This window comes from Staurois parvus, unplaced genomic scaffold (assembly GCF_062004578.1).
Source record: "Staurois parvus isolate SC_StPar_1 unplaced genomic scaffold, SC_StPar_1.0 ptg000845l, whole genome shotgun sequence".
NCBI lineage: Eukaryota > Metazoa > Chordata > Amphibia > Anura > Ranidae > Staurois > Staurois parvus.
In genome coordinates, this window is record NW_028318641.1 from 1,049,218 (window position 1) to 1,063,094 (window position 13,877).

General features: G+C 42.7%; 1 protein-coding gene across 2 annotated transcripts in view; it reads right to left on the reverse strand.

Moving 5' to 3' along the window:
• LRRK1 (leucine rich repeat kinase 1) overlaps nt 1-13,877 on the reverse strand; it is a 325,566-nt gene that overhangs the window by 221,299 nt on the left and 90,390 nt on the right. Inside the window, exon 1 of one of the 2 annotated variants that reach the window (XM_089655525.1) lies at nt 5,679-5,824. The exons of the other annotated variant lie outside the window; for it this stretch is intronic. The gene's annotated coding sequence lies outside the window, so the exon portion shown is untranslated. Of the gene's footprint in view, nt 1-5,678; nt 5,825-13,877 lie in introns of those variants that run through there. 2 annotated transcript variants of the gene reach the window in all.

The following is a 13,877-nucleotide window of genomic DNA, read 5'->3' on the forward strand; positions in this document are numbered from 1 at the left end:
TAACTGAAATTGAAACAGGTGTGTAGGAGGCAATAAACTGGGTGAGAAACAACCAAACTCTGCTACTAAGGTGAGGTTTTGAAAGACAGTTTCAGATCACATGTCTTCATGTCAAGACGATGGCAACACTGAGCATGGCAACAAGACACAAGTTAGTTATACAGCATCAGCAAGGTCTTTCCCAGGCAAAGATTTCAAAGCAGATTGGGGATTCAAGATGTGCTGTGCAAGTTCTTCTGAAGAAGCACAAAGAAACAGGCAATGTTAAGGACTATAGATGCAGTGGTCAGCCAAGCAAACAGAGAGCAGATGAAAGACATATCATGCTTCCTTCCCTGCAACATTGGAGGATGTACAGCAGTGCCATCGGTACAGGACTGGTGGAAACCAATGTGAGCCGAGCAGGGGCGGACTGACCATTTGGAAACTCGGGTACTGCCCGTGGGCCCGGGGTCAGTAGGGGGCCCCATGAGATGCCCCTGGTACCTTTTCCATAGGCTTTTTTGAGCAAGGACACAGGGGCCCCATGATCCCCTATTGCCCGGGGGCCCCATGAGTTGTCAGTCCGCCCCTGGAGCCGAGTTCAACCATCTACTATCCAGAGAAGTCTAGCCAGAAGTGGTCTTCAGGGAAGAATTGCGGCCAAAAAGCTATACCTCCGATGTGGAAACAAGGCTAAGTGACTCAACTATTCATGAACACATAGGAACTGGGGTGCAGAAAAACGGCAGCAGGTGCTCTGGACTGATTCAAAATCTGAAATATATGGCTGTAGCAGGAGGCAGTTTGTTTGCTGAAGGACTGGATAGTGGTACAATAATGAGTATCTGCAGGCAACAGTGAAGCATGGTGGAGCTGCCTTTCTGCAAACAGATTTTGCTCAGGATCAATGGTGTCCTCCTTACTATACCATGGCGTCCTGCATACCATCATGCCATACCATCAGGGAGGCGTGTGATTGGCCCTAAATTTATCCTGCAGCAGGACGATGACAGTAAGACATATCTTAAGTTTAAAGAAGAACAAGGAGTCCTGGAAGTGATGGTTTGGCCCCCACAGAGCCCTGATCTCAGCATCATGGACTCTGTCTGGGATTACATGAAGAGACAGAAAGATTTGAGGCAGCCTACAGCCATAGAAGATCTGTGGTTAGATCTCCAAGATGTTTGGAACAACCCACCTGCTGAGTTCCTTCTAAAAACTGTGTGCAAGTCTACCTAGAATTGATGCTGATATGAAGGCAAAAGGTGGCCACACCTAATACTGATTTGATTTGGATTTCCCTTCTGTTTATTTACTTTCCATCTTGTTAACTGGTAAAAAAATAAACTATTAACACTTCAATTTCTGAAAGCATTCTTAATTTACAGCATTTTTTCACACCTACCTGCATTTTTTTACCTGGCCAATACCCTTGGAAGCTGGAAAACACTGTAGTAGGCACTGCTACTCCAGTAGCTCCTGGGGCCCATGGTGAGACGATGGCCTGATGCACTCAAAACTGAGCTGGTCGGCCACTTGGCATGGGCGCCATTCAGAGAATGCTTTGTATTTCCACACAATGCTTGGACAAGGTGGAGAGGCAGGATGGTAACCTCATGTACTCATCCAATCAGAGAACACTTTATATTCATTCAGGCAGACCACCTATGCTAAGAATGCATCAGGCCGTTCAGCACAGGACCCTGAAGTGAATGGAGATCACTGAAGTTGCGGTGTCTATACAATGATTTCCAGCTTCCTAGGACATCAGCCAGATATGGTATATGAACAGTTACATTGGTCCAAACTGAACCAATTTATGTATAAAATATCTATACCAGGAATTCTTCTTTAAAGTAGGGATGTTGGTACAATCCCATCACAGGGATTAAAATGGAATGACACAGTTAAAAAGTAGAAAGCAATCATGTTCCTTGTCAGTGCAAATTAATATCAGCTGGTTCAGTCTCAACTGATGGCCATTAAAAAGTTGTCTAATTACCAAAGTGTCGCACAAGTAGCATCTCATGATCGGTAAAAGCAAAGAGCTCTCTCAAGACCTTGCAACTTTACTGTTGCAAAACATACTGACATCACTGGTTACAGAAAGATTTCTAAACTTCTGAATGTTCCAGTGAGCACTGTTGGGGCCATAATCTGGAAGGGGAAAGAACATAATTTCACCATAAACTGTCCACGACCAGGTACTCCTCGCAGGATTTCTCATATAGGAGTGAAAAGAATTATCAGAAGAGTTGTCCAAGAGCCAAGGACCACTTGTGGAGAGCTTCAGAAAGACCTGGAATTAGCAGGTACAATTGGTTCAAAGAAATCAATAAGTAATGCAATAAGTAATGCACTCAACCGCCATGGCCTGTGTCAGGAATGGACATGCCAATAGTGGTGGGACTCACGATGCCTTGTGGGCTGCAGTACCAGGGCTGGCCAGCGGGTGCTCTCAACAACCAGAGGTTCACTTTGGCAATTAGCCTGGGGCTGATTGCAGGTGGTGTATTTAAGGGATGGCCAGACCTGCAGTCGGTGCCTTGGTGTGTGTTTTTCCATGGGCCCCTGTACCTTGTAAACTGCATTCCTGTTCCTGTTTCTGCCTGACTTGTTGCCGACCCTGCCTGATCCTGACCTCTGCTGACTTCTCCTGTTTGATCCCTGGCTTGTGACCCTGACCATTCTCTCCGCCTGCTCCTCCTGTACCTACCTGCTCGATAGTTATCGACCCGGCCTGCCTGACTACGTTGTGCTCTATATGTGTATGTACCTGTGTATCTATACCAGTTTAGGTTTGGGTTTGTTTCACCTTGTTGTATGTATTTGTGTTAGCTTGGGGTTTGGTGCACTGCGTTTATATTTGTATTGTTAGTCTTAATAAATTGTCTTATTTATACCATATCTGAAGCCTGCGTTTCCCTGTGTCAGTACACACATCTCTGGTCACACCCGCATCCCTGACAGCCTGTATTCACACTCACCATGCAAGACTCCATTGCTGAAGAAAAAGCATGTTGATGCTCGTTTAAAGTTTGCTGCACAACAATTAGACAAGCCTGTGAAATACTGGGAGAATATAGTCTGGCCAGATGAGACCAAAATTGAACTCTTTGGATGCCATAATACACACCATGTTTGGAGGTCAAATGGCACTGCACGTCACCCCAAACACACCATACCAACAGTGACGTTTGGAGGTGGGAACATCATGGTGTGGGGCGGTTTTTCACCGTACTGGCAAACTTCATATCATTGAAGGAAGGATGAATGGAAAAATGTACCAAGACATTCTTGATAAAAATCTGCTGCCATCTACCAGGACGATGAAGATGAAAGAAGGGTGGACATTTCAGCAAGACAATGATCCCAAACACAAAGCCAAAGAAACTCTAAATTGGTTTAAAAAAAAAAAGAAATGAAAGCTGCTAGAATGGCCCAGCCAATCACCTGACTGGAATCCAATAGAAAACCAATGCAAAGAACTAAAGATCTGAGTTCATAGAAGACACCTAAAAAATACACCTAATTTTTTGGTAAAATATAAAGGATGGTGTGGCATCGAGTAAATAGATACCAAACATGTCGAGACTCAAAATTGCCCATGCTTGTGAAATGGCAACAAACTATGATACCTAAACTTTTTTTTATTTGTGACGCTCTAAAAACCTTTACAGGTTATCAGTGTAGAGTTAATCATGGACAACGGCCCTAGAATTCAAGCTCTAATTTTGTCGTTTTCAGTGGTATCTTTTTTTATCATTTAAAGGATAAGTTCACCTTTGGGAACATGTTACCGCTGCTCGCTACGTTGCATCTACTGACAGCTAGCAGGCAATCTTCTTCCCCTGCTAGCTGTCACTATTTTAAAAATAGTGACCGGCCGCGTCATTCATTCACAGAATTTTGTGAATGGAAAACTACAAGTACTGAAGGCCTTTGCGGCTGTTAGCTTGTAGTTCTCAATGAACTACCATGGCGCTGTTGAGCACTGTGGTAGTTCATTGTCTCTTCCTGTTGGTGTGTATCTGCCTACAAAGTACGAGCCCACAGATACACTGACAAGCCTGCAGGAGGCCAGTATGGCACCCGTGATCTGCTGATTGCAGCTAAAATACTTTCTAGGCTTCTAGTAACAAAAAAAATAACATAACATTCATATTTTTTACCTGCAAAGAAGTGCATTCATTATTTTTTTTAAAAAGATGAATTTATCCTATAACTTTATTGTTACCACTAACAGTTGAGCGTAGAATATTTAGTATTTAATGTCACGGATGGACTTATTGCACAGGTGACAACCTATCACGGGACCACGCTTGGAGTCACTGAGCTCCTGAGAGCGACCCATTCTTTCACCAATGTTTGTAGAAGCAGTCTGCATGCCTAGGGGCTTGATTGTATACACCTGTGGCCATGGAGGGGATTGGAACACCTGAATCACATGATTTGGAGGACTGGCCCAATACTTTTAGCATTATAGTGTATGTCTATAGGCGCCCTGTGTGTTTTGCATAAGCAGTAATGGAGTAACTAGTACAACTGCAAATTATATAGGTAAAAAAATAATAATATATATATATATATATATATATATATATATATATGAAAGAGAGACTATCTATCTATGTACACAGACATGGTATTGTCAAAAGTATTGGACCAGCCCTCCAAATAAATATGACACTAATAATATATGTATGTATGTATGTATGTATGTATGTATGTATGTATGTATGTATATATATATATATATATATATATATATATATATATATACACACACACACACATATATTAGTGTCATATATATTTGGAGGGCTGGTCCAATACTTTTGACAATACCGTGTCTGTGTACATAGATAGATAGTCTCTCCTTTATATATATATATATATATATATATATATATATATGAAAGAAAGACCATCTATGTACACACACTGTATTGCCAAAAGTATTGGACGAGCCCTCCAAATATATATGACACTAATAATATATGTATATATATATATATATATTTTACCTATATAATTTTTATTTTTTTAACAAAAGCCAACTGAAAAATTAGATGTGACAGTTATAGGTTAATAAACATATTTACATTTTTACTTTTTGTGGGAGATAATATCTCAGTGGTGTCCATGTGTACTGTTTCCTTTTTAATATAGGTATACAATTATCTAGGTAGACGAGTGCCCAAATTAGGAATGGAAATTCCAACAGTTATGTAGATCTATGGATTCTGATAAAAGTTTTTATTTTATAGTTGCTATCTCTGCCTGACCTTGTGGCTGGCACCCTTGCTGAGTGACTGCTGAGATAAAAGGATAGGTCACCAAAAAACTGAATCACTTTCTATCCTACTGAACAGACTGAGACTTACAGTAACAAAGATGTACAGTACATGGTCACCGTGCAGCAATCACATCCTACATATGTGACCAGCAAAAATGGCTGCCCCCCATCTACCTATATAAATACAGACTATAAACAGAAACTAAACTAGACCGAGAAACAGAATGCAGAGTAAATTTCGGCTGTTTTTCAGAGATGCACATAGCAACGTACTGAAAGCAATTACTGTGGAGTGTAAATGGTCTGCCTCTCATGCAGCCAGCCTTGTGATGAAGAAATGTGAAGACATCAAAAGAATACAGCAGAGGAGATGATCTCCGAACTACAAATAACTGACCTTCTCATCGTTTGGACTGAGCCGAGTGTGGAATTCGCGACATGAAATTACTGCTCATTGGTGCAGCGTGTCGCTTCTTCATATTCCAAGCCAGGATGACCTTCCTGTAATCAGAGCATCTCTGGATACAAGGACTTTGTGGAGAGGCCAGCTCACCTCTGACAGGCGGAGATGAAAGAGAGGGAGGGGGGGAACCATCATCTTCATCTCAGTCCTTCCTGGCAGTTCTCAATTCCCTGTCCCATTAGAGAGTGTAACATAAGCTTCCCACTCTTCGCAGAGGCATCGGCAAAGATGGAGCTGATAGGTTCCTCTGGTGATACTGCGGCTCCATCTTTGACATGTGAGGTTGTCCATAAAGGAAAATTATGGTTGGGATAAAAAGCAGAAGCAATCTTTTATAATTTGTTTCTTTTTGTTTGATTTTCAGCAGCTACACAGCACGAAATTACTACTATCTCTGATGATGACTGCAGTGTGTGTAATGGCTAGACATGTCATGGCTACAGAGGAGCATCATCACTGTCCAGATTTCCTTGTTTTCCCGATATTTGCTAGAGTTTATGGGACATAAAAGACAAAGGTTAAGTTTCCTTTCTCTCTTCATGTTTATTAGTGATTTTGTGATTTTCTGCATTTCTCCCTAACCACTGGAGCTGCGGAAGATTTTACCCCCTTCATGACCAGGCCATTTTATCCTATTTAGCACTGCGCTACTTTATAGTGGAATTTTTATTTATTCTTTTATTTATACTACTAATGGCGGTGATCAGAGACTTATAATGGGTCAGTGATAGTATGGTAGGCAATATGACACTAAATGACGTTGAGGGGAACTGACTAACTGCCAATGACATCACCGGTGACACTGATAAAGTGATCAGTGATAATACTATACACGGTCACTGTACTGACACTGGCCTAGGAAGGCGTTAACATCTGGGGTGATCAAGGGGTTAAATGTGTGACTAACAATGTGTAATATGTGCTGCTTTTACCAAGACATCTCTTTGTTCCTCATCCCTGCAAAGCAGGGATGAGAAACAGAGAGATTGTTCGTTCCCTCTGTACAGAGCTCTGTGTTGATTGACAACACAGAGCTCTGGGCTATGATTGGACACAGCCAATCAGCAGGTCCCGGCCATGAATCATTGGCTGGGACTTGCTGATAGACTCCTGCTACGTACAATCATAACGGGTCTCGATGAGGGGTTCGCATGCTTGGAAAAGGAAGCAGTGCAATGTACCAGTACATTGCGGACAGGCAGTCCAGAAGTGGCTAAACCACTTGCTATCTGAGGCAATTTTTTTAATTTTCCACGCACATTAAAATTAGCTTTTTTTCTAGAAAATTACTTTTAAAGTGGTTCTAAAGGCTTAAGGTTTTTTTTACCTTTAAAGTTTTCTATGCATGAAGGTAAAAAACCTTCTGCGTGCAGCGTCCACCCCCCCTCAATCCTTACCTGAGCCCCCTCCGATCCAGCAACATTTTCAGCAGTGTCTGCTGTCTGAGGACTCTTCCTCCTTATTGGCTGAGACAGGAGCTGGAGCCAATTGGCTCCAGCTGCTGTCAATCACAGCCAGAGAGCCAATGAGGAGAGAGCGGGGGCAGGGTTGTGGCTCTATGTGTCTTATGGACGCACAGAGCAGCAGCTTGGGGACAATCACGCACTGGTGCCCCCAGGGCAAGTGGATTTCTCTGCGGGCACTGCTTGAGGGGGAGGAGGCAGGAGCCCTGGCGGGGATCCAAAAAGAAGAGGATTGGAGCTGCTCTGTGCAAAACCACTACACAGAGCCGGTAAGTATAGACATGTTTGGTATTAAAAAACAAAAACAAATGCTTTGTGTCATTTTAATGTCACATGATATTTGTACAGCCTTTAACTAGTTGCCGACCGCAGATAGCCGAATGACGGCTACACTACGGCCGGCCAGTTCTGGGTGGACGTCATATGATGTCCTCCCAGAACGCGCTCTCCTGCGCGCCCCAGGGGGCGCGCACCCGGCGATCTCCGTGATCGCTGTGTCCTACGGACACAGCTGATCACGTGATGTGGTAAAAGGCCAATCACAGCGGCCTTTTACCACGTGATCAGCGGTGTCCAATGACACGCTGATCACCGGGAAATTCAATTGCTGGTTCTCGGCTGCACTTTTCTCACGCTGTCAGATCGTGAGGAAAGTACTGCCGAGAACCGGCAGTTGTCAGAGCGGGGATCGGCACCGATCATCAGGGCACTGATGATCAGTGCCCTGATGATCGGTGCCCAGCAGTGCCACCCACAAGTTGCGCCCACCTGTGCCCAGCAGTGCGCCCACTAGCTCCGCCCACCTGTGGTGCCCAGCAGTGCACCCACCTGTGCCACTCTGCAGTGTCACACACCTGTGCCCAGAAGTGCCACCTACCTGTGCCCAGCAGTGCCACCCACCAGTGCCCACCCACCTGTGCCCACCAGTGCCACCCACCAGTGCTGCCCACCAGTGCCACCCACCAGTGCAGCCCAGCAGTGCTGCCAGTCAGTGCCACCAGTCAGTGCCCAGCGGTTGTGCCAGTCAGTGCCACCAGTCAGTGCCCAGCAGTGATGCCAGTCAGTGCCGTCTATCAGTACCCATCATCAGTGTCACCTATCAGTGCCGCCTATCAGTGCTGCATATTAGTGCCGCCTATCCGTGACAACCTCATTAGTACTGCCTATCAGTGCCCTTTAGTGCTGCCTATCAGTGCCGCCTATCAGTGCCCATCAGTGCTCCCTCATCAACGCACATCAGTGAAGGAGAAAAATTACCTGTTTGAAAAATTTTATAATAGAAACAAAGAAACTTTTTTTTTTTTTTTTCAAATTTTTTGCAATTTTTTTGTTTATAGCGCAGAAAGTAAAGCGCCCAGCGGCGATTAAATACCACCAAAAGAAAGCTCTATTTGTGAGAAAAAAATGATCAAAATTTCATATGGGTACAATGTTGCATGACCGCGCAATTGTCAATCAAAGTGCGGCAGCGCTGAAAGCTGAAAATTGGCCTGGTAAATAAGGGGGTATAAGTGCCTGGTAGGCAAGGGGTTAATCAAACACAAGCTTTCAGAATAAAAACACACCTAATTTTTTTGGTAAAATATAAAGGATGACGTGGCGTCGAGTAAATAAATACCAAACATGTCAAGACTCAAAATTGCCCATGCTTGTGAAATGGCAACAAACTAAGGTACCTAAAACATTTTTTTATTGGCGACGCTCTAAAAGCCTTTACAGGTTATCAGTGTAGAGTTAATCATTGACAACGACCCTGGAATTATAGCTCTAACTGATATTTCCAATGGTACCTTTTTTATCATTTAAAGGATAAGTTCACCTTTGGGATCATGCTACCGCTGCTGGAGCCACTGCTCGCTCCGCTGCATCTACTGACAGCTAGCAGGGGATCTTTTTTTCCTGCTAGCTTTCACTATTTTTAAAATAGTGACCGGCCGCGTCATTCATTCACAGAATTTTGTGAATGGAAAACTACAAATATTGAAGACCTTTGCGGCTGTTAGCTTGTAATTCTCAATGAACTACCATGGCGCTGTTGAGCACTGTGGTAGTTAATTGTCTCTTCCTGTTGGTGTGTATCTGCCTACAAGGTACAATCCCACAGATACACTGACAAGCCTGCAAGAGGCCAGTATGGCACCCATGGTCAGCTGATTGCAGCTGAAATACTTTTTAGGCTCTTAATAACAAACAAAATAATACACGTATATTTTTTTACCTGCAAAAAAAGTGCATTCATTATTTGTTTTAAAAAGATGAACTTATCCTATATCTTTATTGCTACCACTAACAGTTGAGCGTGGAATATTTAGTAGCCAGGAAATGTCACGGATGGACTTATTGCACAGGTGACCACCTATCACGGGACCACGCTTGGAGTCACTGAGCTCCTGAGAGCGACCCATTCTTTCACCAATGTTTGTAGAAGCGGTCTGCATGCCTAGGGGCTTGATTGTATACACCTGTGTCCATGGAGGGGATTGGAACACCTGAATCACATGATTTGGAGGGCTGCCCAATACTTTTGGCAATACAGTATGTGTGCAGGAGGCAAGTATGGAACCCGTAATATGCTGATCGCAGGTGCAATGCTTTCTAGGCTCCTAGTAACAAAAAAAAAATGCACATTTTTTACATACAAAAAGAAGTGCATTCATTTTTTTTTTTTTTTTTTTTAAAAGGTGAACTTATCCTATAACTTTATTGTTATCACAAGGGGGCTAGCAAGCCCTTGGTGATAGCGTTGGGGAGGTGACAGGTACGCTTTACGATAATATCAGGGGTCTATTAGAACCCAATTGTCTCCCTGTCCTCCAATGCAGCTAATCAAGCAAAGGTCTCCTCAGTGAAGTAAAAGTAATCAGGTGGCTGTAGAGCCACCCAGATCACTTTTATTGAACAATAGATCGCCGGCTGAAAGTGGTTAGAGGAGTCAAATCAGTGTTCGTTTTTTACCTTATTGATGAGAAAATGCGAAGGAATTGGAAGAAAATTATTTTGAGTGAATGACATTCTGTGAATGTGGTTTTCGTCTGGGAGAAATTGTATATGTATTGTAATGAAGCCGGTCTAGGATTCCACTCACATAGCAGGTCTGGATGAAGCTCTAAAGCAGAACTTCACCAGAAGCAAAGTCCACCTCCCAAGTGGCGCATGTGCAGATGTGCTGCACGGCTCCCTCGATACCCAAGCCCTGCGGTACATTTGTGCACATACAGGGGACATGGAGAAATTCCTGCCAAGGTGAGAATTGCAGATGTGCTGCTCTGCAGCACAAATAAAGTACTTAAAGAAATTAATTTGTAAGAGAGAGAGGGTGGAGGAGGCAGAGCAGCCTTTAGGGTCAAGGTTAACCTTAAGAGGACTTTCAAACAAAATTAGGTGACTTAATAATGCCAATGCAGGCAGGTCGAAAATCGCCCAAAAAAAATAATTTAAAAAAAAACGGCCGATTTTCGCACCGTTACTGGGTTATTGGTTAGCCGTTTTTCGGGTTTTTGGCACTTTTTTTTTAATCGGTAAAGTTGGAAAAAAATCGTCCGATTTTGCCGATCGGACGATTTTCCTGGCAATGATGGGCAAATTGGCCGATCGTTTTACCGATAAAAAAATCTGCGCATAAGGCGTGACCTGTAAGAAGAAGAGAAAGAAAAAGAAGAAGAAGAAGAAGAAAAAGAAGAATTCCAGTCCGCTATTATATTTGACATGAAAAAGTATTGCGGTTGCAACAATGTATCCATTTGTATCCGAATAAAAACATCTGTATCCGAAATGGATACAAATAGATACATTGTTGCAACCGCAAGACTTTTTCATGTCAAATATAATAGCGGAGCTCTCTGCAAGGGACAGAAGTAATTAAATGCCGGCCGTAGACGGGACGAAAATCGGCCAATTTTTTTTTACTGTTGGTGGTAACGTCGGCCTATTGAACGACCATTTTTTCTTTTGTTTTTTAAACGGCCAGTTTTCGACGCGTCTATGGCCTGCACAAGAAAGAAGACCCACTTAAAGTGGATTTAAACCGATCGATTTAACGGTTTTATAAAACCTGCCAGAAATGTTAACTGTCACATTTGTGCTCTTAACCAAACTGTCAAACCATCAAATGACTGGAGTCATAACTGATCACATGTGCGGCACCATGGCAGTTGCAGATCAAACAGAGGCAAAGATGGCAGCTTCCTTGGTTGAAAAGAATAGGAGAGTTTAATTCTGTTTTAAAGTGGAAACAAACCTACTGATTTACAGTTCCCCAGTTACATTTACGGCATCAATGACAAGAGTCACTGCTGCTTGTGCGCTTAACTGACCACATGTGCAGCACCATGGAAACTGCTGATCAAACAGAGGCTAAGATGGCAGCTTCCTTGACTGGAAGGATAGGATGGTTTAGTTCCGCTTTAACCACCTCCCGTCCGGCTGTTGTATATAAACGGCTGGACGGTGGCAGTGCAGGGTCGGGTGGCCGTTTATAAACAGCCTCCCCGCCCCCTGCTTGTGCACGCTCCCTGGGAGCACGCAGCACCGCGATCCAGTGCCCGCTGTGTCCTCCAGACACAGTGGAACACCGATCGTCGGACGGGACCTCTGTGCGAGGTCCCGATCATGTTAATCACTGATTGGCCAATCAGTGATCACATGCAGAGTAGTAAGCAAAAGATGTCACTTCTGACATTGCTTACTACGTGTGAAATCTGTGAATGATCACAGAGGTCACATGGTACAAGGCTATTCACAACAGCCTTGTACTATGTGATAAGCTGTGACCAATCACAGTAGTTCTCAATGGCTGCAAGAATGCAGCCAGAGAGAAGGAGAAATGATTGCTTTTACAGCCTTTATGGGTGTAAAAGCAATCAGTGTAAAAAAAAAAAAATCTTCATCACCCCCCACAAGAAGTACAGTGTCACCATGGTGACACTGTACTGCTAGGGTGACAGTAAGTAAAAAAAAAACAAATAATATAAAAAAAAAAATAAAAATGTAAAAAAAAAATGTTTAAAAATTATCATTTTTGGTTATAAACTAATTTGGGTTATTTTTTTTTACTAAAAAGATAACTGAATAAATTTTGACCAAGATTTATTATGAAATATTATTTATTTGCAAAATTTTATAATAAAAACACTTTTTTTTCTCAAAATGTTTGGACTTTTTCATTTACATAGCAAAAAAAAAAATCCCAGTGGTGAATATATACCACCAAAATAAAGATTTTTCTGTCTCAAAAAAATGCTAAAAAATTCACATGGGTACAGTGTTGCATGACCGCGCAATTGTCATTCAAAGTGTGATAGCGCTGAAAGCTGAAAATTGGCCTGGACAGGAATGAGGTAAAAGTGTCCGGACTGGAAGTGGTTAAGTAAAAAAAAAAAAAAATCACTTTAGCAACGTAAAAATATACTCTGCTAAGTGAACATCCTATTCTGTTTTGGTAAACCAACCCCACTGTCAGTGATATTTCAGTTACTGATTGGCACTGTTGGAATGAAGAGCCTACCGGCTACTTATTTCTCCCAGGAACTCTAGTGGTAAGATCTCACTACAGTTCTTGGCTGCCTGTTACCAAATACAGTCCCACCACTTTCCTGCGTAATCAATAATGTAAAAAAAAAAAAAATTATATATATATATAATTTTACTATTGGCTGGGCGGGAAGTGGTTAAACATGTCCAGTAAAAAAATTTTAAAAAATCTAATTTAGTTCCCATGGATTCAGAAATTGACATTGAGCCCAATGGAGCAACCTCCCCTTTGTTTACTTTTTCATGTGACTTCAATTTCCATGGTGCACCAGACCTAGGGAGACTGACACTTGTTTTGTGTTTCTTCCATTTGTGAATGATTGCACCAACTGTTGTCACCTTCTCACCAAGCTGCTTGGCGATAGTTTGGTAGCCCAATCCAGCCTTGTGTAGGTCTACAATCTTGTCCCTGATATCCTTGGACAGCTCTGTGGTCTTTGCCATGGTGGAGAGTTTGAATCTGATTGTTTGATTGCTCCTGTGGACAGGTGTCTTTTATACAGGTAACAAAATGAGATTAGCAGCACTCCCTTTAAGAGAATGCTTCTAATCTCAGCTTGTTACCTGTATGAAAGACACCTGGTAGCCAGAAATCCCCTGCTGAATGATAGGGGATCAAATCCTTATTTCCCTCATGAACATGCAGATCAGTCATCATTTGTTAGACATGCATTTCTTTTGAATTTTTTGTTGCTATTCTGTCTCTCAGTGTTACAATACACCGAACATTCGATTTTTAGACTGATCATTTCTTTGTGAGGGGTAAACATTCAAAATCAGCAGGAGATCAAATACTTATTTCTTTCACTTTATGTACACCTGGGTACTTTATGTTGCTGTTTGGAATGATACCATCGGGCAGCACAGTGGCTAAGTGGTTAGCACTTCTGCCTGGCAGTACTAGGGTCACCGGTTCATATCCCAACCATGGCACCACCTGCCTGGAGTTTGCACGTTCTCCCTGTGCCTGCGTGGGTTTCCTCCGGGTACTCTGGTTTCCTCCCGCTCGCCAAAGACATGCTGGTAGGTTAATTGGCTCCTGTCTAAATTGTCCCTAGTATGTGTATGTATGAATGTGAGTTAGGGACCTTAGATTGTACGTCCCTTGAGGGTTACGGACTGATGTGAATGTACAATATAT